Source organism: Ursus americanus, chromosome 11 (assembly GCF_024610735.1).
Source record: "Ursus americanus isolate L20-20 chromosome 11, mUrsAme1.1.p, whole genome shotgun sequence".
Taxonomy (NCBI): Eukaryota; Metazoa; Chordata; class Mammalia; order Carnivora; family Ursidae; genus Ursus; species Ursus americanus.
The window spans coordinates 40,446,580-40,470,263 of NC_142137.1; the positions used below are offsets into that span (position 1 = coordinate 40,446,580).

The 23,684-nt window shown below is 35.1% G+C and overlaps 1 protein-coding gene across 1 annotated transcript in view; it reads left to right on the forward strand.

Moving 5' to 3' along the window:
- The window catches only part of TRMT11 (tRNA methyltransferase 11), a 292,966-nt gene extending 280,031 nt beyond the window's left edge, over positions 1 to 12,935 (forward strand). The window contains exons 17-20 of the transcript XR_015726104.1: positions 4,732 to 5,288; positions 6,202 to 6,392; positions 7,157 to 7,328; positions 12,235 to 12,935. The gene's annotated coding sequence lies outside the window, so the exon portion shown is untranslated. The remainder of the gene's footprint in view (positions 1 to 4,731; positions 5,289 to 6,201; positions 6,393 to 7,156; positions 7,329 to 12,234) is intronic.
- Positions 12,936 to 23,684: the final 10,749 nt, after the last annotated feature.

Sequence of the window (23,684 nt, forward strand, 5' to 3'; positions counted from 1 at the left end):
TCATTATAAATTTCTAGGTACTCAATTATCTTATTTGTGAATGAAGACAGTTTGCCTCTTTTTTTAATATATGTATGTATACATTTATATCTGTATACATTTTATTTTTTTTCTCTTGCTCTATTTCCCTGACTAGGACTTTCAGTACAATGTTTAATAGAAGGGATGAAAGTAGGTATCCTTGGTTTGTTTTTGCTCTTAGGGGTAAGTAATTTTGTTTTTCACCATTAAGTATATAATAACTATAAGGTTTCTTAGATGTTCTTTATCTGGTGAAGGAATTTTCATTTTAGTTCTAGTTTAGTGAGAGTTTTATCAATAATGGGTGTTGAATTTTGACAAAACTATAGGCCCAATTTCAATACTGGCTTTCCCTTTTATTTTTAATTAAAACATTTACTTAATACAGTCATATCATTCAGATATTAAAAAGTGCTAAGTACTTCTATTCTTCATCTCCCCAGTTTCCCTTCTTTACCCACAGTTAAACGCTTTTATTAATTTCCAGTATAATAGGCTTTCTGAATTTTTAAAATGTAACTAATAGAAAATGTCAATATATATTCTAATTTCCTCCATCTTTTAAACACATAGCATTCTATAAAATGGTTTTGCACAGTGCTTTTTTTCACTTAATACACCTTAGAAAGTTGTGTAGTGCTGTTATGGACTAAATATTATATCTCCCCTCCACTTCCCCCAAACCCCCATGTGATGATATTTGGAGGTGGAGCTTTTTGGTTGTAATAATGTTTAGATGAGGTTATGAGGGTAAAGCCTCCAAATGGGTTAGTGTCCTTATAAGAAGAGGAAGAGACCAGAGCTCTCTCCGTCTCTCCATCATGTGAGAATATAGCTAAAAGGTGGCTATCTACAAGCCAAGAAGATGGCCTTTGCCAAGAACTGCATCCCTACTGGTCCCTTGATCTTGGACTTCCCAGCCTCCAGAACTGTGAGAAATAAATGTCTGTTGTTTAAGCTGCCCAGCCTATCGCAATTTGTTATAGCAACCCAAGAGGACTAAGACAGTGCATACAGAGATACCTTATTATTTCTTATAACTACACAGTATTCTGTTGCAAGGATATACGTTTAGAAAACTAGTGCCCTTTGATGAAAATCTGGGTTGTTTCCAATTTTTTGTTGCTGTAGGAATGCTGCAGTGGATAACCACATATGTATGTCTCTTCCCATAATTAGTAACCCAGTTCAAAGGGTACATGCATTTGTAATTTTGTTAGTACAAATTTGCATTAACTTGTTATTTCTCATTATCGTGACATGATGAGACTCTTGCTCAGATGTGTTATGGGAATGCTCTGTCCTGTTCTTGTCTAGAACCTGTTCTTCATTGATTGTTCTGGCTCCAAGTCATGTGCTCTTTCTCATTTAGTTTCAACAATGTATCTCAGAATAGACTGTGTCAGGATGATTACACTTTTATCATAATTTTATAGTGACTGTAAAGAATTCACAATCCCTTGATTTGCTGTTGTTTCAGTTCATTGTCAGTTACTTTCAGTTGTATTTTTGTGACTAAAGCTGCTGTTGTTGCTAGATTACTATAGAAAACATACATGGAGGGGCGCCTGGGTGGCACAGCGGTTAAGCGTCTGCCTTCGGCTCAGGGCGTGATCCCGGCGTTATGGGATCAAGCCCCACGTCAGGCTCCTCCACTGTGAGCCTGCTTCTTCCTCTCCCACTCCCCCTGCTTGTGTTCCCTCTCTCGCTGGCTGTCTCTATCTCTGTCAAATAAATAAATAAAATCTTTAAAAAAAAAAAAAAAGAAAACATACATGGAAAGTTACAACATAGAAAGATTTTTATTCTCCAGTTAGGCTGGAGAATACCTGCTATAAAATTAAGCCTTCTTTCTTTCTTTGCACTGTACTCTTTCTTTGCACTATTTCTCTTTGTCCTTGAGAAAAGGGTTATACAGTTCACTTGGAGTAGAAGGAGGAAAAAGAGTGACAAGTTCACTACTATCTAATTAATTTCCCACGTTTTGAAAAAGGAATTGACTCTATCTTCTCTCAAAAACAATCGCTTGGCATCTAAGCATGTTTTATTGAACTGTTTATGTACCCTGGGTGGAGACCATCCCGACTTCTGTTATCTCATGAAAAGGAATGACAGGAACTTTCACAAATCCAGTAGATAGGGCCTCAAATATTACTTGCCTATATGTAGAGCTGACTCTAGATTTATTCATTACATTAAAATAAATGCTAGCTTCATCTTCTTTGTACTCCCTGTGGGAAAGAACTAGAAATGGTTATGTATTCTGGAAATAACACTTCAGATGACCAGTAAATCCAAATAAAATAACAAACTTTGATACTATATTATCCTGCTTTCTCTGAAGTTTATGATAATAGCCCCTTTTCATCCCATTCCTATCATTTCTATCTTTGGAAGCACCTCTGAAGAGAGTACAAAAGGCAGAAGGCGAGATGTATGCCAGGAGAATAGAACTCACCATACAGAAGTTAGAAGTGTGATGAAATCTCTTGAAGGAACAGAACAGTATGCAAAGCATTCTTGTGTGACTTTAACTTGAGCAAATGACAATGCTATAGAATTTAAATAATCAACAGTATTTCAAGAAATGCTACAGGGGCTCCTGGGTGGCTCAGTTGTTAAGCATCTGCCTTTGGCTCAGGTCATGATCCCAGGGTCCAGGGGTTGGGTCCAGGGGTTCCCTGCTCAGCAGGAGGCCTGCTTCTCCCTCTCCTACTGCCCCTGCTTGTGTTCCCTCTCTGGCTGTCTCTCTCTCTGTCAAATAAATAAATAAATCTTAAAAAAAAAAAAAAAGAAATGCTACAGAAATGTAAAGTGTCAAAATATCTCAGACCCTGTTAGATTTATACTCCTCTCAAATAGTTGCGGATGTTGGTGTGAGCGAGCAAGGAGATACTTAGGGCTAGAGACTAAGTAGAGCAATAAATTCCCTCCTATTGCTTTTAGTTAAAGTGAATATGTTTTATTCATTTATTATGATCTCTTCAATGAGGAATATTTAATTGAAATCACTTTTATATCCCTTTTGTGCTAATATATTGAATTAGTATATTGGTTTGCTGACTTGAAAGAAATATTGGTTAAGAGCAGTGACTCTGGAGCTAGAGCCTGATTTTGAATTTTGGCTTCCCCATTTATTAACTAGTTGTCTCACATAAGCCCTGATTTCTCAAAGGTGTAATTTCCTCCTTGGTAAAACAGACATACAAATACTTCATAAGGTCATTGTAAGGATGAAATGAGATAATATATGTTAAACATTCAACATAGATTCCTGGCAAATAATAATTGTTTAATAAATGATAGCAAAAATGAAAAGAACAAAAATTATTTTCCATTCCAGGATAGGTGCACTAATTGAATATGAGGAAATATACTTTGAGATGATTACTTTAAGTAAAACAATTCAATATACAGCAAAACTTCTCATAGACATACATATATAGTGTGTGTATACACACACACACATACACGCACAAACACAGATACATATATGCATATATACAAAGTAATGGAGAAAAAGCACTTTAGGTAGCAAGAAATGAATATGCTTAATCCATTTATGTATGTTTTACAATTACTTATTCTAATATTTGTATCTGTTTCTATATTAGCACATTCCAGAAGAGTAAGCAATATTTCTAGCACTGCTTATTCAGAAAACACATCTGCATGTACTTTAAGAATCCATTGGGGTTCTAGGCTCCCTGTAGTCTAATGCTGTTGAGTATAACTTAGGCTGGAAATCTTTCAGGGATAGCATCATAACATATCCTGTGACTTCATGCATTATCTGGCTGGCATTGTTCCCAGTGGGGCAAGAGAGACACACACCAACATGGCTGTCGAAACAAGTTAAGATGAATCATCTGAAAATATTTTAAAGAACAGGATTAGTGAGGACAGCCTACTAATTTTCATTTAAGTGTTTTGTAATATCACTTGATATTAGACCGTCTGTCCAGGAACATACCACCTGCAAATTCTATTTCTTTATTAAATCCAAAAAGTCTGACTTTGGAGTAGATGACAGAGCTAAAAGGAAATGAGGAAAACTAGAAACTTATAAAGAAGTTTTAAATGAGATGACTGAAATTATCCAGAGAATCATTTTTATCATCAGTAAATATGCTTTTCACCCTTTCCTCTTGATTCACATAAATTTAATAAAGAGAGTTAAAAAAACGTGTGCTGGCCTGCATTTTATTATGTCATAACGTTTGCATGGTACCGCTTCTCTGTTTCTCACTTCATCAGAGCTGTTTTTCATTTGGTTGGACCTCCTCAGCTGTGACAGTGTCGGAAAAAAGCATCTGTAGTTGTGCAATCATCTACTGAAAGCTATTCTGTTTCCATGTAACTATACGTCTCTTTGAGACCAAATGGGAGATGGTTAATGTTAATAAATAAGCAGTTTCTGCATAAATAAAGACCAGGCCCTGAAATCTACAGACTTGATTAATTATTTTTTTTCTGTGCCAAGCCAAATGGACTCATAAAACAAGCGATAAAGCTGTGAATTGCACACTTAGTTACAAATGCATTCAGCATAAATATGGTTTCTATTTGTAAATACAAATATTATAGCGCTACGGGATTCAACCTTAATCCATTACAATAGAGAAAAAAACAAATATATGACCCTTGTGCATAAAGCATATTTGTGCCAAAGGACTGCAGCAATGGATAATATGTTTGTCTTTGTTTCAGATGCCAAAAATGTGCTTCAAAGCCCTGGAAGATGTGACCAACTCACCTCCTTTCTGGCCTCTCACTGTTCCTCACAAACTTTAATATTTAATCTGATCAAATGGGGACATTACATGGTGATTTTCATACTAGCTGTGTATATTTGCATGCATTTAAGAATATGGTCTTTAGAAAAGTAGTGGTACTAATTTTTTAAGAAGAGATTGCTTTATATTTCTGTAAGTGTAGAAACTGAGGACTGGATTAAAGGAACAGCTATGTGTTAGCTTTTATTTTTCTATTGCTATGAGGATAATTTTTACTGTTTGAATAATTTGTACAAATACTCTCTTTTACTGCAATTTTTCTCATTTGTTATAGTGAGACACAAATTCATGACTGACCACAATAACAAATGGTTGCCCTAGGTTGGATTTTGATGCCACAAATTCACCATTTCACTTTAGGATCCAATAGCTGGAGAACTGAAGTCGGGAGGAAGGAAAACCCTGTTTAAATATAAATAGCTTTGACAATCATCTGGGATAGTTACAAGGATTATGAGAAACACATGAAAGGTAATAGTTACTTTTTTCTTGACAATAGAGTTCGAAGTTTCTTCTATTGAATGTTCTACTTTACAAAGAGAAAATATAAATTAAAAAGATAAATTATTACATTTGATTTGTGGCCTTGTTTCCGTTTAACAACAAAACTACCTTGTGATAATAAGATCCTGGTAAACTGTTGTCTTCTTTTTAAAAGTCAACTACTTCTTTTTTACTTAGCAGGATATTTGGAAAAATTGACACTTCAAGGATACCCATTTATAATTAACATAAAATATAATTTTAAAAAAATAAACTGTGCCTTAAGGAATATGAGGTCCCCATTAAGAAGCCTCATGTGTTTTCTGAAGTCCTGATAGACTTCCACTGGCGATTGCCTCCTGCCCCGTCTGCATGTAATACCTAATTCATTCAACTATGCCCCTCCAGTCTGAATCCAGTAGCTATGTCCCACTGTGTAAACATTCGTATATTGTCCCTGAAAAGGAGGATGGTGACCAAAGCCACTTCTACACCAGTATATATTTTTCATGCCTGAACTGAAAATGGAATTCAGTTCTCAAATCAAATGGTACCTGTTCTGTGAAGTTCTCTTCAATTTCTTAATTCCATCTCAACCTTAAATTTAGGTCTTCCTCCTTCTATAATCCTGTTATTTTATGTAGATACACATGCACACATTCATTAGAGACACAGTCAGGCTTTAATGTAGGCCCCGAGTTTGCCCGATCACCTCTTCTGTTTGGTCGTAAGACTCCTATAGGATACGGAAAATGTCTTTTTATCATACGCTTGTTGAATTAAAAAGCCCAATTAATATGTGATGAGTAATTAATTAATTCAAAGTACTTAGAAAATTTATTTTGAAATCCTGGATTACAGATAAGTTACTGATTTGATATACTCTTTCTTCGCTCCTCAGGATCCTGTTTTCAAGCCCATCACCTATAATGCACTGAATATAATTTAGCTCAGCTAGCCATTTCATTGTGAAACTATATTACTTATGTGGTGTTTCCAAATTCGGAGGGAATTTAAATTTCTATGAGAAGTACGTGAAGTCAGAAACAAATAATGGAAAAATTACTCATAAGAAGATTCTAGGAACACAAGGTATCTTAAGTATTTTGGAGACTCTTTGAATGGGGTATTCAAATCATTGGAAGTTTGGAATCCGAGTGTTCTCTTGCTACTTCAAGACTTTTTTTGAATAAAGAGAGTAATAAACAGGTGAAAGCAAATACATGCATTTTGAAATGTTTTTATTTAAGTAATTAATACTGTATATGTTCTCTTTTGTTTTGTTGAGAAGAGAAATTTACATATTTATCTTCCTATTATATATATTTTGTAATTGAAAGCAATGCTCTTAATAACCATTAATTCGTCTATTTGAACTTGCTACATTGACCTTTATTTCCCTCAAAGGACCTAAAAGAAGCAGGAGTATAAGCCACTTAGGTGTCATAAAATCCCCAAATTGAAGAGATATGCTTATTGTTTTCTATTGCTACTGTCAACTCATTCCCTTGAATGTTAAATAGTAGACTATCTTTTTTTAGTCTTTGTTCATGCCTTTACAATCATCGCAGCTACTTTAATATCAGTGGCATTATAGTTGCCCCCAAAATTCTGTTAATTTGTGTTTAAAACATTTTAAGATCCCACACATACATACACTTTAAGAAATGAACCATCAAGATCTTATCCATGTTTGGCTAAAAGTGAGAGAACTAGCTCTCAAATTAGTTTAAGTTAAAAAAGGAGATTTGTAAGAAAGATGCCAGGGTGGACCACTGAAGGAAGGTAACAGGAACTGACAGGCCTGGACGTCAGAAACTCTCTGCTTCTAATCAGTTCTTCTCTCTGGGTGTTAGGGACATGGCTGCTGGAAATTCTGATGTCTTCGAATTTGAGCTTCGTGATCAGGAAGGAAAGAGATTCTTATCGTCTCTAGCAGGAAAATCCTCGGGGAGAACTCTGATTGGCTTACCTGAGCACATATCCCCATCCCTGGACCTATCCGTGTAGCCAGAACTAAAGCAAATTGTGAGTTATCTAGCCTGGGTCTCATGATGACCTCCATGGTCAAGATATAGGATTGTTTTTTTTAAAGGAGGGTGATGGGGATACCGGGCCAACAATGGCAATTACTACTACAAAGAGAACCCACTCGTTTTTATTTCATTAACCTTTTATGCCTCATTCTGTAATGTCATCGAGATTACAGAAAAATAGATTTATGTTAGGTGCCAAATATTTGTAATGGTGCTATTAATTTAAAGGTGGAAATATTTTGTCTGTATAGCATTTAAATATTTTCTCTAGCTGGGAATTATTATGAAAAAAAAACCACTATTGAGGCCAGATGTTGAAGTGAAATTTTAATTGAAATATTAGAATGTAATGGGCTATGAAATTCTAAAGTGAGATGCCAGACCAAGAAGAACATTTTCAAAGGAAATGTCTGTAAATGGGCTTCTTGACATTAAAAATCTCTTACTCTCATTGGGAATACAAATAACAAAGAGCAGAGAGGGATGCAGATTAGTGAACAGGATTTTTTTTTTTTTAACAAAATTAGAATTCCGTTTTCATTTAAGTCAAGAGAGGATTTCTAACAGGGTTACTCAGAGACTGAGCTATGGGTCTGCAGTAAGGGAGTCACAGAAATGTAGAGGTAAGGGTGTGACTAGCTATAATGGGAGTGGAATGTAGCTCCTCTGTTGGGGTTGTCCTGCTATGCTTGTGTCGGAAAAAGGATGCCTAAGTGTTTTGTGCTCAGCATACATGGTTGAGAGAGAGAGACTTTTCATAGATGTTTATTAGATGGCATACAAGCAGGTCTACAAGAAGGCAAATAAGCCTTAAAAGGAGAAGCTAGAGGTGAATCACCAAACTCATTAGGGCAGAGAAGGAGTAAGCGACCACAGAAATGGAGTGCATTTGCCCTTGTCAAGAGAACTGCAGACCAGAGACCACCTCAAAAGGGGGGAGGGTAGGGTAGGACATTCCAAACAAATATAAAAGTTCCCCAGAAGAGAAAGTGTTAGCTTTACACATCTGCCAGCTCTTGAGAGATAGGAAGGAACTTAAGACAATGGCAGTTTCATATTGTCTCTAGAGAGAAGCTTTAATAACCACAGTCAGCAAGATAGTGGCATAGGACTGAAGGCTTAAGGAGAAGAGTAAGAGAGAAAAAGATACAACATGAATACCTCTCACCACTTTATTGGCTTCTTACAACAGGCCTATAAGCTCCACATCACGGTCTGGGTGTAGCTCTAATTTTCAGTAAAGTTGGATACTTTGACTATTACATGAGCCTGGACATTCTAAGTACCAAATCAGGGCTTTGAAACCCAGAGCGATCATAGTACTTTTTATTAGTAGTAAGTGAAAAGAACAGTTATGGGGCTACTTGTGTTTTATTCCGGAGTCGAAGTAAAGAGCTCATATCAATGAATAAATTTTGGAAGGAGAGTGGATGGGGGAAGAAAAGTGTATTTCTGATTATAATCTTTGAGTTATGTTTTTTTTTTCTTGCTTGCTTGCTAGATTTTTCTTTTTTAAGCAGATATAGTCCCTTAGCTGAATTAATCAGATTCTTAGGCTATACCTAACCAAAAAAATCCTTGTGAAGTGGTAGACCTTTTGTTTTATTTTATCACATTTGATACCTAGAAGTTCTGTGTACTGCATTATTTGTATCTGTGTGCATGTACATTTTGTGTTATCATTTAATTCTTCTGATGTCCCAATACAATATTAATTATAGGAACACCTTTGTTGAACTTGAAAATTATTTGACAGATTCGTATTATAAAAGCAATAGAGAAAAATCAACCACTAATTAGAGCTTGGAAAATATATTTTTACAGATTAAAATGAAAAACAAAATGCCATTTAAATGTTTTAATTGGTTTCAGTTTTACAACTGCAAACCAGATGGTTTCTTTTCAAGTAGTTTACAATGTCTTTGCCGAATAACTGAATTACCAAACCAGCTGTTATTATTAACATTTACCTAAACAGAAAAACATGGCTGCTATTTGTTTGCTAAAAAAGTACCTGCTTTGCAAAAGTTTGGCAAACAAATCATGACTCTACTCTGGATAGCAGAGTATTTTAATAAAATAGAGAGCAGAGATAAATAGAGGTGCACATATTAACTTATGTCCTAAAATGAATGCCAGTTTAAAATTTTAACTTATTTACCAGGTGTCAGAACCAAGCAATCTCTTGTGGATTCTTCCAATTTTATGATTCTACAATTGTAAAATCCATTTACATTTTTAATGTGAAGAGACTGTTTTTAGACTTGTTTTAAAACCCTGTTAATAATCCTCTTGAACTGCTTGTTAAAATATTATATTTTGGAAACAACTGGTCCTTGCAGAAATTTGTTTCTGATGTAGGCTGGGGCTTTCTAATTCTAAACTATGAGCAAATGTAAACTTGTAGATACCAGTTGTAATTGGAGTGTTGAGTGCATAATCAGTTTTCTTTAGAGTCCGTTAAGGAAGAAGACATTTAAGGGGAAGTGATGGTGAAGAATGCTATTTCATTTCTTTTACCAAAAAGATAAATTATCAGGGAAAATTCTGATTATAAAAATGACATTATAAACATTCTACTACAGTCATTTTCCAATCAGAATTTTCCTTGTAATTTATTGCTTTGGTGAAAGGACTGAAAACTAATTTTTGTCTCCCAACTCTGTGATTGGCCGGGCATTTTTATTGATGTGGGTTTGGCTTAACTGATCTCAGCAGGACTCTCTCAAACATCTATCTCTAGTCGGTTGGAGGTTCTGAGGCGGCCGGTTGGTGAAGGGTGTTCAACATAGGGATGACTCAGCTCTCCTGCTGATAGCCCTCACATTTCCCCAGCAAACCAGCTCCCACATGTTCTCATGATTCCAGTAAGGAGCAAGAGATCAAGTCACAGTGCACAAGAATTTTTCTCACCTCTGGTTGTGTCATGTTGGTAACATTCCTTTGGCCAATGCAAGTGTTATAGTTCAGCCTAGCATCAAAGAGTGGGACAGAATGCCCTGACTGTGATGGGAAGCATAAAGAATTGGAGCCATCCATGCAATCAATCAAATACATATTCACATAGGTTTACACTAGCATTCCTGGGTATGATGTACCATAATTTACTTACTCATTTCCCTATTTGTGGGTATTCGATTGATTCTAACCCTTTTTTTTTTTTTTGCAATTACAATCAATACTGCAATAAAAATCTATGTACATACAGCTTGATGCACAGGTATGAATATTTTTAAAATTTTGAACATACAAAAATATGTCCTCAGCACTGAGATAAAATAGCTTTTCATATTTTGTCATATTTGTTTCAATCTTCGTGAGTTTGAAGAAACAGCAACAGCTGAAGCCCCATCGTTTATCTGTCCCTCCATTTCCAGAGGCAACCACTATCCTGAAGTTGCTATATGCAATTCCAGTATGTGCTAAATATGTATGTAAAACTATACTGCTTGCTTTACATTCGAACATTTTTATATCAGTGTTACCATACTACATGTAAATTTCTACAGCTTCTATTTGTATCCAACATTATGTTTTTGAGATGTACCCATATTAATGCATGCAGATTTACTTCAATAATTTTTTAACAGCTCTATGCATCATTCCACTGCACGAGTAAGCCAGCTATTGGGAGGTGGTTGTATTTTTCCAAAGTTTTGTTGTTGCAGAGTGCTCGGTGACCATCTCGTACATGTTTCTTTACGTATGGATGTGAAGTTGTCAAGAGCAGAAACCCAGAATAATTTTTGTTTAGTAGGGGCACCTGGGTGGCTCAGTCGGTCAAGCATCTGCCTTTGGCTCAGGTGATGGTCTTGGGGTCCTGGGATTGAGCCCCATGTCTGGCTCCCTGCTCAGCTCCCTGCTCCCTCTCCTTTTGTGTTCTCTCGCTCTCACTCTTGCTCTCTTTAAAGTAAATAAATAAAAGCCATTAAAAAGTATTTCTGTTTAGTAGAGTATGTGCATTTGTTTTGCTTTTTTTTACAATCTCACCAGGAATGTATAAATGATTTGCCTTTCCTCACATCTCAAAAAACTTTGATATCATCTAACTTAATAGCTTGTGTCAATCTGATGATTCTGAAATTGTATTTCATCGTTACTTAAATTTATATTCCCATGATTTTAAGCATATTTTCATATGTTTACTTTGTATTCCAGTTTCTATCCTGTCCCTTCACTTTTTCATATAAATTTTTGGATTTACTTGTTAGGTCCCATAAAAATCCTGTGGATTGAAACTGTATTAATTTTACAGATTAATTTTGGGGAGAAACTGTCATGTTTTTATTATTCATGATTGTTATTCACAAACATTTTATAGCACTTATTTAAGACTTTTAAATGCCTTTGAATAATATGTTACTGTAATCTATAAATGTTGTACCTCATTTATTAGACTTATTCTCAGGAAATGTATGGGTTTTGTTACTATTGTAAATGATACCTTTTTTTAAATACATTTTTCTGTTTGTTGCTCAAGTAAATTGACCACTATTGATTTTATATACTGAGTTCATATCAAAAAAACTTGCTAATGTCTTTTATTCACTGAAATTATGTGCAGATTTTCACAATGTTTTTTTTTTGACAAATAGTGACAATTTTCTTTCATTTCAAATGCTTCTACTTCTACTTCCTTTTACCTTATTTATAATGCTGACTAACAATGTTTCTGAATTATAAGGGATTTCTTATCATGTTTTGATTGGTTATCATGTTTCAAAATTGAGTTTGTTATCTGCAGTGGATTTTGATAGATAACATTCATCAGGGAGGGAAGTTTCCTCCTATTCCTAGTTTGCTAGTGGTTTCGTTAAGTTATACATGTGTGATGAATTTTATCAAAATTGTTTACATCTGTTGAAATATTCATATGATTTTTGCCCCCTCCTTTACAGTCACTGTGGTGAATTTACATTAGTAGCTGTAGAGAGCAAGATGGAGTCGTTCATGTCAAGCAGAGGCCTGTGTCAAGTAACGACACCAGCAGTTAAGAGCACTGTAGCTACCAGATATCGCCCAGACCAGCACCAGCTGACCGTACCCCAGAACTGATAACAAGCAGAAGCAGAGGACGACTGCAGGGGCCCAAGACTGATTAAGTCCCTTTAAAAAGAGGATTTTTGCAGCCAACTGTGACTCCTTCACAGACACTGACCCCTCTATGTCTGACCACTTCAAAAAGGCAGCTGCCGCCAGAGGCTCTGCCCGATTGATCTCGGGACAGAACTGAGATCTTTCACTGCTTGATCATAACAAGCGGTAAGTGCCCAGAGCTGACCTGGACCGGACTGAGGCCTTATCTCAACTGTGCGCCCACCAGACTGACTTTGGGTTTGGTTCTTTAGCTTCCTCTTCCCTGCGTTGTTTGTTGTATAACTTGTGTTCTGCTTTGCATGCTGTTTTAAGAAGTCAAGTTAATCACGTGGTGAAATTGTCACTGAGTTTGGAATCCTGAACCTGCTTTCTAATTATGTTAGCCTTGCTTTCTGAGTGAATAAAGCTGACCCTGTGGAGAGACACAGCTCACGTGTGCGCCTTCGTAGGGGGCTCCTCACAGTAGCTGCTACAAAGTTAATCAACTTACAGGCCAGGGCTAAATCTATTTCTTAATATGTTGCTTTTTTTTTTTTTTTTTTTTGCTAAGACTTTTATTTAGAATTTTCTATTTAGTTCATAAGTAAGAGCCTCTTATATTTTTCTTTCTTTTATTGTCCTTACCTAGTTTTATGTTAAAATTATACTCTCATCAGAAAAAAATTTGAAGAACTTTCCCTTTCATCTTGTTCCTCTTAAGAGCTCCCCTACTTCTTAGGTTTTCTGCAATTTCCCTACAGTGCATTTGTTGTATATTAATTCTTTTTTTTTTCCCTGCTTGTACTTTAGGAATCTGAGATTTTGTATATTCTGTCAACTCTGGAAAATTCCAAGCCATTCAAAAAAGTATTGTCTCTCCCTTATCCTCTCTGTTCCCTTGATCTGGAATCATCTTTATGTTGGATATTCTCATTCTATCCTCAACATCTCTTAACTTCTCCTTAGGAATTTCTATAGTTTTATATCTCTGTTCCATATTGTAGATAATTTGTTAGATTTATTTCCCAGTTTAGTAATTCTCTCTTTAGTTTTTATGCTTTTAATCACTTTAAGAATACTGATTCTCCTTCAAAGTTTTTTTCTATTATCTCATATACTTGTGGATAATAATGCTGCTCTTTATACCTTCTGCCTTTGACTAATTGTATTTTCTTTTGGATTTTTTTTGGGGGGTGTGGAAGTTATATCTTCTATTCTTTTTTAAATTTTTTCATATTTTAATATACATGCTTACTAAAATATAAAGTTATCCAATATTTCTACTTTCCTTCCCCCAAATAGAAGAATATCACACTATTTTCATTCTATTTTATTTTATTTCATTTTATTTTATTTTTAAAAGATTTTATTTATTTATTTGACAGAGAGAGAAACAGCAAGAGAGGGAACACAAGCAACACAAGCAGGGGGAGTGGGAGAGGGAGAAGCAGGCCTCCCCTGAGCAGGGAGCCTGATGCGGGGCGACCCTAGGACCCCAGGATCATGACCGGAGCCTAAGGCAGATGCTTAACGACTGAGCCACCCAGGGGCCCCACACTATTTTTATTCTGATTATTCCTCCTCCTACCTCAAACGTCGTTGTTTAGGATTTAACGTCCACCAAATTCTCCCAATTTGAATATTATTACCCCTTATGATCAATGTTTGTTTAGATTTGCTCACTTGTATGTTCATCCAAATTCTTCTTTTTGATTTTAATTTCTTCCTGAAAGATATCCTTTAGACATTGTCTCTATAAAAGCTATTGATGGTAATGACCATTTTTTGTTTGTCCGAAATTGTCTTTTACGTTGCCCTCAATTTGGAATGATAGTTTAGTTATAACATTCCATGTGGGGCCTCACTAGCTGCAGTAGTTTGAAGGTGTTATTCCACTGGCATTTGGGTGGTAGTGCAGCAAATTTTATTCTCAGCTTATTTTTCTTCTTTTGAAGGCTGCGGTTAATCTCTAGACGCATTTACCATATTTCCTTTGTCCGCGGCACCCAGTAGTTTTCCTAACCTGTTTCTAGGTGCGTTTTATTGATCCTCCTTGAGATGTATGGTGTTGCTTGAAAGTAAAAATTCAGCTTTGGAAAATAGCCATTATGTTTCGAATATTTCTTTTCTTCCATTCTGTACACTCTCTCCTCCTGAACTCCTATTCTTCCATATTTAAAAAATTATTTTTCATATTTTCCATCACTTTGTAATTTCCTCAGTTTAAAGTCACTTTCCTATTTTGCTGCTCCTAATGCCTTAATTATTTAATTTTAAATAATACTCTTTTAAAACTTACTAATATTACATTTTATTTTTGAAAAAATATGGCTGGCTTCATTTTTGTAATGAGTTACTTTCTAATTTAAAAAAAAATTGGACATTTACTTTATATACTATAGTCCATCATGTTTTTATCTGATGTTTTTGAGGATCAACTTCAGATGCCTATTACTTCTCTTGTGCTTGCTGCTGCTGGTTAGTTTTTTTACATGTTCCCTAATTTTGCATTAGAAATTTATGTACAGAGGTAGGTTGGTAGAGAGAATAAAAGCTTGGATTTTGGAGGAGATTGCAAGGATACCATTTTTGTCACCTGTTCTGTAGTCAAATGCAAAATTTTTCTTTTAAAACACATCTTTATAGGAGTGCCTGCCTGGCTCAGTCAGTAGAGCATGCAACTCTTGATCTCAGTGTCATGAGTTTAAGCCTGTCATTGGGTGTGGAGCCTACTTAAAAAAAAAAACCAGGGGCGCCTGGGTAGCGCAGTCTTTAGGCTTCTGCCTTCGGCTCAGGGCGTGATCCCAGTGTTCCGGGATCGAGTCCCACATCGGGCTTCTCTGCTGGGAGCCTGCTTCTTCCTCTCCCACTCCTCCCTGCTTGTGTTCCCTCTCTTGCTGGCTGTCTATCTCTGTCAAATTAAAAAAAAACAAAAAACAAAAAAAACCTCATATCTTTTTGTTTGGCACATGATTATGATAACTGAACTAATCATAGAATTTGATGATTGATTTTTGTTTGGAAAATATCTTATAGAACATAATAACAAATTATAATAGGAGGATTAATGTAAACAGAAAATTATTCGTATGTCACGTAGTGTGATGACAGCTTTACAATACTCACACAATAATTATTTCCTGCCAAAATAGGAAGGCAGCCAAAACTATACTACATAATTATATACTATATAGGCAAATGTATACTATAGTCATAATACTAGATATTTCCCCTTTTCGGATCACATAATTCATAAAGAGATTAGCCATTTTTTTTAAGGTCTCAAAGCTAAGTGATAGACATGTACTCAGATTCTAGTTTATTTGACTTCAAAATCCATTCTAATCTCTATTTCTATTGACTCTCAGTAAAACCTAGTGTGTCAAAAGCTGCCAGTTATTATACATCCCTTGGTTTTTAGCTGGGCACATTGTAGCCCAAATACAAATAGCATTTTCTACCCTGATTTACACTGTGGTGTCATCATGTATCAGAATTCTTTTCAAAGGAATAGAAGTGATGTGGTATGTGTAGTTTTCAGATACTGACCTTAAAGAAAGGGGTATGTACTTCCCTTCTGCTTCCTCTTTTGTTCTTGCTCGAACACAGATGTGCTTACAGAAGATCAAGTTTAAGGATATGGCAATGTTAAAAAATGAATTTTCAATAAGGAGTAAGACAGCTTTGTTATTGTCATTGCTAGTCTCATAATACAAAAAACCTAGCTAAAACCAGTGTTTAAAATATAAACCATTTCACTGGTTTTGATGAAAATTTCAAATGAATTACTTTATCTGCTTATTAATTTATTCTTCCAGTAGAGATGCAATGTTACCACATTAAATAAATAGGAAATTACAGAGAAAAAAATCACCCATAAAATTAACACCCTTTCATTCACATTTTGTGATTTTTCTTCTGGCCACTTTTTATAAACTTTATTTTTAACAAAAGATGTATAAACTAAAACACCAATGATAGAATATCTTGATGTTTTTCATTTATCATAATTACACTATATTTTTGCATGCTTCCACCTGGTGGTTAAAATCATTGCTCTAAGTGAATATATGGCAGTCCAAGGACAGACTATGTTTATTTAACTAGACATTTTATGTTGTTCTCAGGTTTTGCTGCAATAAATCTCATCTTATCTCCTCCACTAAAGGTGTAAAGGTAAATTTTGCAAAGTTACCACTGGGTCTCCCCTTTCTTCTCTGTAACTGAGGATAATACTAGTACTTATTTCTGGAGTTCTAGAGAAGATAAGATGTGCTCATGTGTGTTTGATATCTAGAGCAGTCTGGGCACATGGTAAACACTCACAAAAGTATAGTTATTTTTATCATATTTTTTGAATGGTTTAAGATTATTGAATAAGCCAGACTTGATGAAGTATAGGCAGAAATTAACTTTATTCTTCCTCCCTCCAAACCTGTTCTTTTTTTTTTTTTAGCTTGAAATCTCAGGATTTTACTCTCTTTCAGTGATAAACTCAAAACCCCTGTATTTTGATGATTAAAAGTTTAGTCTAGTCTCATAATTACCCATCATTTCAATTCAGTCCAGAGAAATAATAAAAACTTTAAACTTTTACCCAACTTAAAGCTTTTCTCTCCCCGTCCTTGTGCCTGATCCCAACTGAGAAGCCTGAAGTAGAAGGAAGGGAGGCGTGTTATTTTTTTCACTTTATCCTAGTTCTCCCTCCCCCTTACTTTCTAATAAAGTTACTAAATAATAAATTGTGTTGGAATTTTCTCCATTTGTTTAAAAATTCTTCCCCCCACCCCAGAAAAATGTGGCTGTTTTAGGGATAGAAGAGAAAAAGTTTCACATAGAAAGAAATAATTAATTTATTCTTCTTTTATTGACAACTGGCAAATTGATATTATTTTATTTTCTTACAGAATCCTTAATAATTTATCCATGGGAAGCAGTGCCAATTTGAAAACTCCTTGGAGTCCCTAAATTAAGAGGAAAAAAATACTGATGATTTGATGTGGGCCTATTACCAGCTGAGGAAAATTTTAAAATTACATATTTCTCTTTCGCCCGGTTCTGTTCCAAATACTGTTCTAGTAGCAGCTCTTCTTCATAGTGTAAAAAAAAGTTACAGAAAAATTATTGTTAGCAATGTAGCTTTTGCTCCAAGTTTTGATTTTTATTCCCACTTAATATTTCCTAGCAAAGTCCATTTGTTTTGGAATACTTAGTCCTTTTCAAAGCCATCTTTCAGTCATGGAAAACACATCAAAAAGCCCAAGGTTTCTGGGATTCCTAACAAGGACTTCTTTCAAAGCCAATATCCATCATCAACACTGAAACATAGATTTGTGTCCCTAGAACCACTCCATATTCAATATGAAAAGTGGAATAATCAGTGAGGAGAAGAAGATTAAAAAAGATGCTCTTAGCTGAGCTAAACTTTTGAAATACGAATATTAATTAAGAGATGCACAAGCTGAAATTTTCCAAAGCTTCTGGAATAACTTATCTTATAAACCACTGTGTTGGTGAAAAACTGAAGTAGAGCAGGTTCCAAAATTTTGTGAAATTCTGTATCTCACAAATGATGAAGGAAGCCATGACAGAGGTATTTTAAAGTTACAAAAAGTGCTGCATCTGGCAGATTAAAAATTTTAATTTATTTATTCAAGTTTTTACTTTAATTCTAGTTAGTTAATATAGAATTTTGTGATTCATCACTAACATACAACACCCAGTGCTCATCATAAGCGCCCTCCTTAATACCCCTCACCCATCTAGCCCATCCCTCACCCAACTCCATCAACCCTCAGTTTGTTCTCTATAGTTAAGAGTCTCTTATCGTTTGCTTCCCTCTCTTTTTCCTTCCCACCTGTTCATCTGTTTTCTTTCTTAAATTCCACATATTAGGGAAATCATATGGTATTTGTCTTTCTCTGACTGACTTATTTTGCTTAACGTAATACAGTCTAGTTCTACACACATCATTGCAAATAGCAACATTTCATTCTTTTTGATGGCTGAGTAATATTCCATTACATATACCACTTTATCCATCCATCTGTAGATGGACATTTAGGCTCTTTCCATAGTTTGGCTATGTTGATAATGCTGCTATAAACATTAGGGTGCACATACCCCTTCGAATCTGTATTTTTGTGCCCTCTGGGTAAATACCTATTAGTGCAATTTCTGGGTCATAAGGTACTTCTATTTTTAACATTCTGAGAAACCTCCATACTGCTTTCCAGAGCGGCTGCACCAGGTTGTATTCCCACCAACAGTGTAAGAGGATTCCCCTTCTCCACATCTTTGCCAATATGTATGTTGTTACTTTTAGCCATTCTGACAGGTGTACGGTGATATCTCATCTTGGTTTTGATTTGTATTTCCCTGAAGATGAGTGATGTTGAGCATCTTTTCATGTGTCTGTTGGCCATCTGTATGTCTTCTTTGGAAAAATATCTGTTCATATCTTCTGCCCATTTCTTAACTGGATTATTTATTTTTTGGGTGTTGAGTTTGATGAATTCTTTATAGATTCTAGATACTACCCCTTTCTCTGATATGTCATTTGCAAATATCTTCTCCCATTCTGTAGGTTGTCTTTTGGTTTTGTCAACTGTTTCCTTTGCTGTGCAGAAGCTTTTTATCTTGATAATGTCCCAATAGTTCATTTTTGCTTTTGTTTCCCTTACTTCTGGCAATGTGTCTAGTAAGAAGTTGTTACAGCCGTGGTCAAAGAGATTGCTGCCTGTGTTCTCCTCTAGAATTTTGACGGTTTCTGATCTCACATTTAGGTCTTCCATCCATTTTGAATTTATTTTTGTGTATGGTGTAAAAAGTGGTCTGGTTTCATTCTTCTTCATGCTGTCCTGTTTTCCCAACACCATTTGTTGAAGAGACTGTCTTTTTTTCCATTGGTTATTCTTTCCTGCTTTGTCAAAGATTAATCATTATTATAATCAACTTAATTTTCTAATAAAACAATGTGTCAAAACTTTTTGCAAACTATAAGATTCTACTTACTATAAGATTATACTTACACTGTTAACTATTATTAACACCTTTGTAATGCTTTGCTAACAAGCACAAAAGCACAAGTCAGAAACAATCTTCTAAGTTATTCATTTCATTTAAAATGATCCAAAAATGTTTATTCACATGAATACATTATCTAGTACTATATTCCATATGTGTGCATTAGTACAATATATGAAAAACAAAATCATTTTTCAAGATGTTGTCAAATACCAGAATGTATTGTCAATTATATTTTAAATTTTTTCTAATGTAGCTTTCTTAGAGAAATATGTTAATGAAATTTATTCAGTAAACATTTTAAACGATATACAATATCAGCTAAAACATGAAATATCTCAACATTTTCTTTTTTAAAGTATGTTTATTGTAGAAAATTGGACATTAAAAATAATAAAAATATCATCCATATGCTCATTATCTAAAAACTAAGTTCATATTTTGGTATATTTCTTCTCAGGATAGTGTGTGTGTGTATGCACGTACACGTTTTTCAATATTCTTGGGGTCATATTATATTTAACTTGGTATACACGTATTTTTCTCCCACTTGACATTAACATCACCTTCTTCTAGGCTTAAATCTTTCATAAATTATTTTTAATATGACCATGATAATAGTTAACTGAATGTATGTGTCCAAATTTCCACATTAGATATGTTTTTAAAAATATTTTTAAAATATCTGTGCATGAAATAGATTTTATATTTAAGAAAATTGTCATAGGATAGATTCTGAAAAAAAATGCATCCCTATTATAAAAGGATTGTAGCAGACATCAACAGATGTCACCAACAAAAAAGGCAAATATTCTCAAAATTTATATTTATAATTGTTTCTCATATACACCAATGCCATAGAATGGCATGGGGGGGGGAATCTCTTGTAATTTTCTTTGAACAAATTTTATTTTTGTAAACGTCAAAGTAAACAGCAGTTGCAAAGGGGCTTTGTGATTTTTCAATCAGGGCAAAATTTACAGTAGAAAAACTAGTTGGCATAAAGAAGGGGATATATTTATCCTTCTGGTGTTAATTTTACTCCTGTCCAGACCTTGTTCTTTCTATCTGGATTCCCTTTTACTTTCCCTGGATTTGGACCTAGGGCTGTTATCACTCAAGACACTTTCAGTTTTGGGGGAAGATTCTAGTTTTGTGGATAGGGTTTCAATAGCTGTCTTGTGATTTTTCACCCATTGAATCAAAGGAACTTAATTACTGAAAAACCATGAAAGAAAAGAAGAATGTTTTGAAAATTTAGGTTGCAGTGATATTTTCCAGTGTTTTATTCTGTGAAGGTGAAAGTCTATAAAAAAAATAAAAATTTTTTAAAGGAAAGCAGTTGAGCAGAATTTAAACACTTCTATTTAAAGATAGTGTAACATGTTGGAAAATGAAAACACCAGAGTTAATGCCTTAAATTTTCCACATAAACTTTTTTACTTTGAGCCATTCAAGCTCTCTGATCATTTAATTCCATGTACAATAGAAATAATAAGACCCATACCAGCCCTACCAATACCATAGTTTTGTTAAGATCAAATAAGATAATATGTACAGACATGTTTCACTACAGGATTAAATACAATTATTACCATCATACTCTACTTAACTATTGTTTCAAATGTGTAAAATTTTAAAAAAAAGTGTTCTCATTGTAGAAAGTATGAAAAATGCAGATAAATTGAAAGTCCTTTTTGAATCCTATTCTCTGGCTTCCACACACCTACAAAAGTGTCAGAAAGAATTATTTGTTGGAATTACTTGTTAGTTTGCTCTAACGGTACTGTCCAATATGGTAGCTACTGGTGACATGTGGCTAGTAAATGTAAATGGCATTTAAATGAAATTAATATTGTTAGTCACACTACCCATATTTCAAATACTCAATGGCCACATATTGCTACTGTATTGGACAGAGCAGATATAGACCATATCCATCACTGAAGAAAGTTCTATCGAACAGTTCTACTCTAGAATCAAGTCCAGGAAGCAGAATAATGCTCCCCCTCCCCTTAAAGATAGCCATGTCCTAATCTCTAGAATCTGAAAACGTTACCTTACTTGGCAAAAGAGGCTTTGCAGATGTGATTAAGTTAAGGATCTCGAGATGAGAAGATTATCCTGGATTATCTGGGTAGGCCCAATGTGGTACCAAGGGTTCTTAGAGAAGTCTGGCAGATCAAAGTCTGACAAAGATGTGTTGATCAAAACAGAAGGTAGACTGATGTGCTTTGAAGGTGGAGGAAGGGGCCTTGAGCCAAGGAATGGAAATGGCCTCTAGAAGTTAGAAAAAGTAAGGAAACAGACACTCCCCTAGAGCCCCCTGAAGGAAGGCAGCACGGCTGACACTGTGATTTTAGGATTTCTGACCTGCAGTCTGAAAGATGGTAAGTTTGTACTGTTTGAAACCATTAAATTGGTGGTAATTTGTTACATTAATGCTAGGAAATGAATACATACAACAACAGGTATTTCCATTTCCCTCTTAATGAATATCAACTGACTCCAATTATTTCTATAGTAAATAAAGCGACAACGTTTTTCTATATGTAGAAGCAAATATATGGTGAAAAGTGCTATAAAGAAAATAAACCACATAGAGGGTTAGATGTTCATCTCAGCAGGGATATGTGTAGTGTTAAGTTGGTAAATGTTTAACAACTTCCTTTCCAGAAAACAAAAACAAAAACACCTTAATTTGTGCATTTGCCAATTCCAGTGGTGTAAATATTTTTGGCTACCAACATAATGTCACTGAACACAGTGCTGAGAAGAAAAATCAGCTTTTGCACACTGTTGGACCTGTGCATGTGTATGTGCACATGTATGTGTCTAGGTATCTATGTGTATACATGTGTGGACTTTCTATATTAAATAGGAGGTCTCTTTGATACTTGTCAGAGCAGAGACTTGAAGGAAGTGATGGAGACACTTATACAAATAAGTGAGGAAAAAGTATTCTTGGCAGAGGGAATAGTAAGTGCAAACACCTGATTGGGGGAGTGTTGGTGTATTTGATGGATTTCAGGTGTATCTGAAGGCTATCAAGGATGCTAATGCAGATGGAGGAGAGTGAGTTGCTTAATTGTGGGAGATACGGTCAAGGGATTCATTGTGCATTTGTAAGTGTGCTCATACTTGGTGGGCAGGTAAGGCCTCAAGTCATTGTAGGATCTTTTATTTTGATGGAAATGGAAGGGGTTTGAGGAGAAGAGTGATATAATCTGAATTAAACCTGGCTCTTCTGTTGAGGATAAAGAGAAACAGGCCGAGGCACAGTCAGGAGGGTGTTGCAATAATCCAAGCGAGAAATGATGATGACTTGGCCAAAAGTGACCAGAGACTGCAAATAGAGCTGAAAAAATCTGATGAAAGATTGAGTGTGGGGTGAGAAAAAGAGAGGAGCCAAGGATGATTCCAAGATTTTGGCTTGAGTAATTGGAAAAATGAAAGTACCATCAACTGTAATAGGGAAGTTGGTGTAAGGAGCAGGTTTGGGAATAGGGGCTTATCAAGAGCTAATTTTGGATGTGTTAAATTTAAGATGACTCAAAATTCCAGTCCAGTGGAGAATTGGATATGCATGTCTAATTAGGAAAGTGAATTAGTTGGAGATGTAAATTTGGTATTCAAGGTCATAATACTGGGTGAGATCATATAGGGAATGAATGTAGACAGAGAAGAAATCTGAGGACTAAGTCCAGGGGTACTTCAGAATTTAGAGATAAAGAACACAAGGAGAAACCAGAAATGGAGAATGAAGGGCCATCAGGTAGGAGGAAAAACAAAAGAGAATAGCATCTGATTAAAGAAAATGTTTCCTGGAAGAAAGAATCATAAAACCCAACAAATACTTCTTGTTAGTCAAATAAACTGAAATCCTAGAAGTGACCATTGGATTTAAAACATAATTATTAATTACGTTGACCAATACAATTTTGTTAGAGAGATAGGTACAAAAGTCTGATTGCAGTGGCTTCAAGAGAGAATGGAAGAAAAGGAACTGGAGACATCAAATTGAGCCAACACTTTCTAGTTTTTCTGTGAAAGGGCAGTGACTAAAGTTGGACAAAGAAAGAGTTTTTAAAAGGCTAGCTATTACAACAGGTGTACAGATGAAAAAAATTCAGCAAAGAAAGAAAATTTGTGAAGCAGAAGAAGAGAGCATTGTCAGAGAATGTCCTTAAGAAAGGGAGGGGACTGGGACCTAGGGCACAAGTGGGATGGTCATCTTAGATGGTTC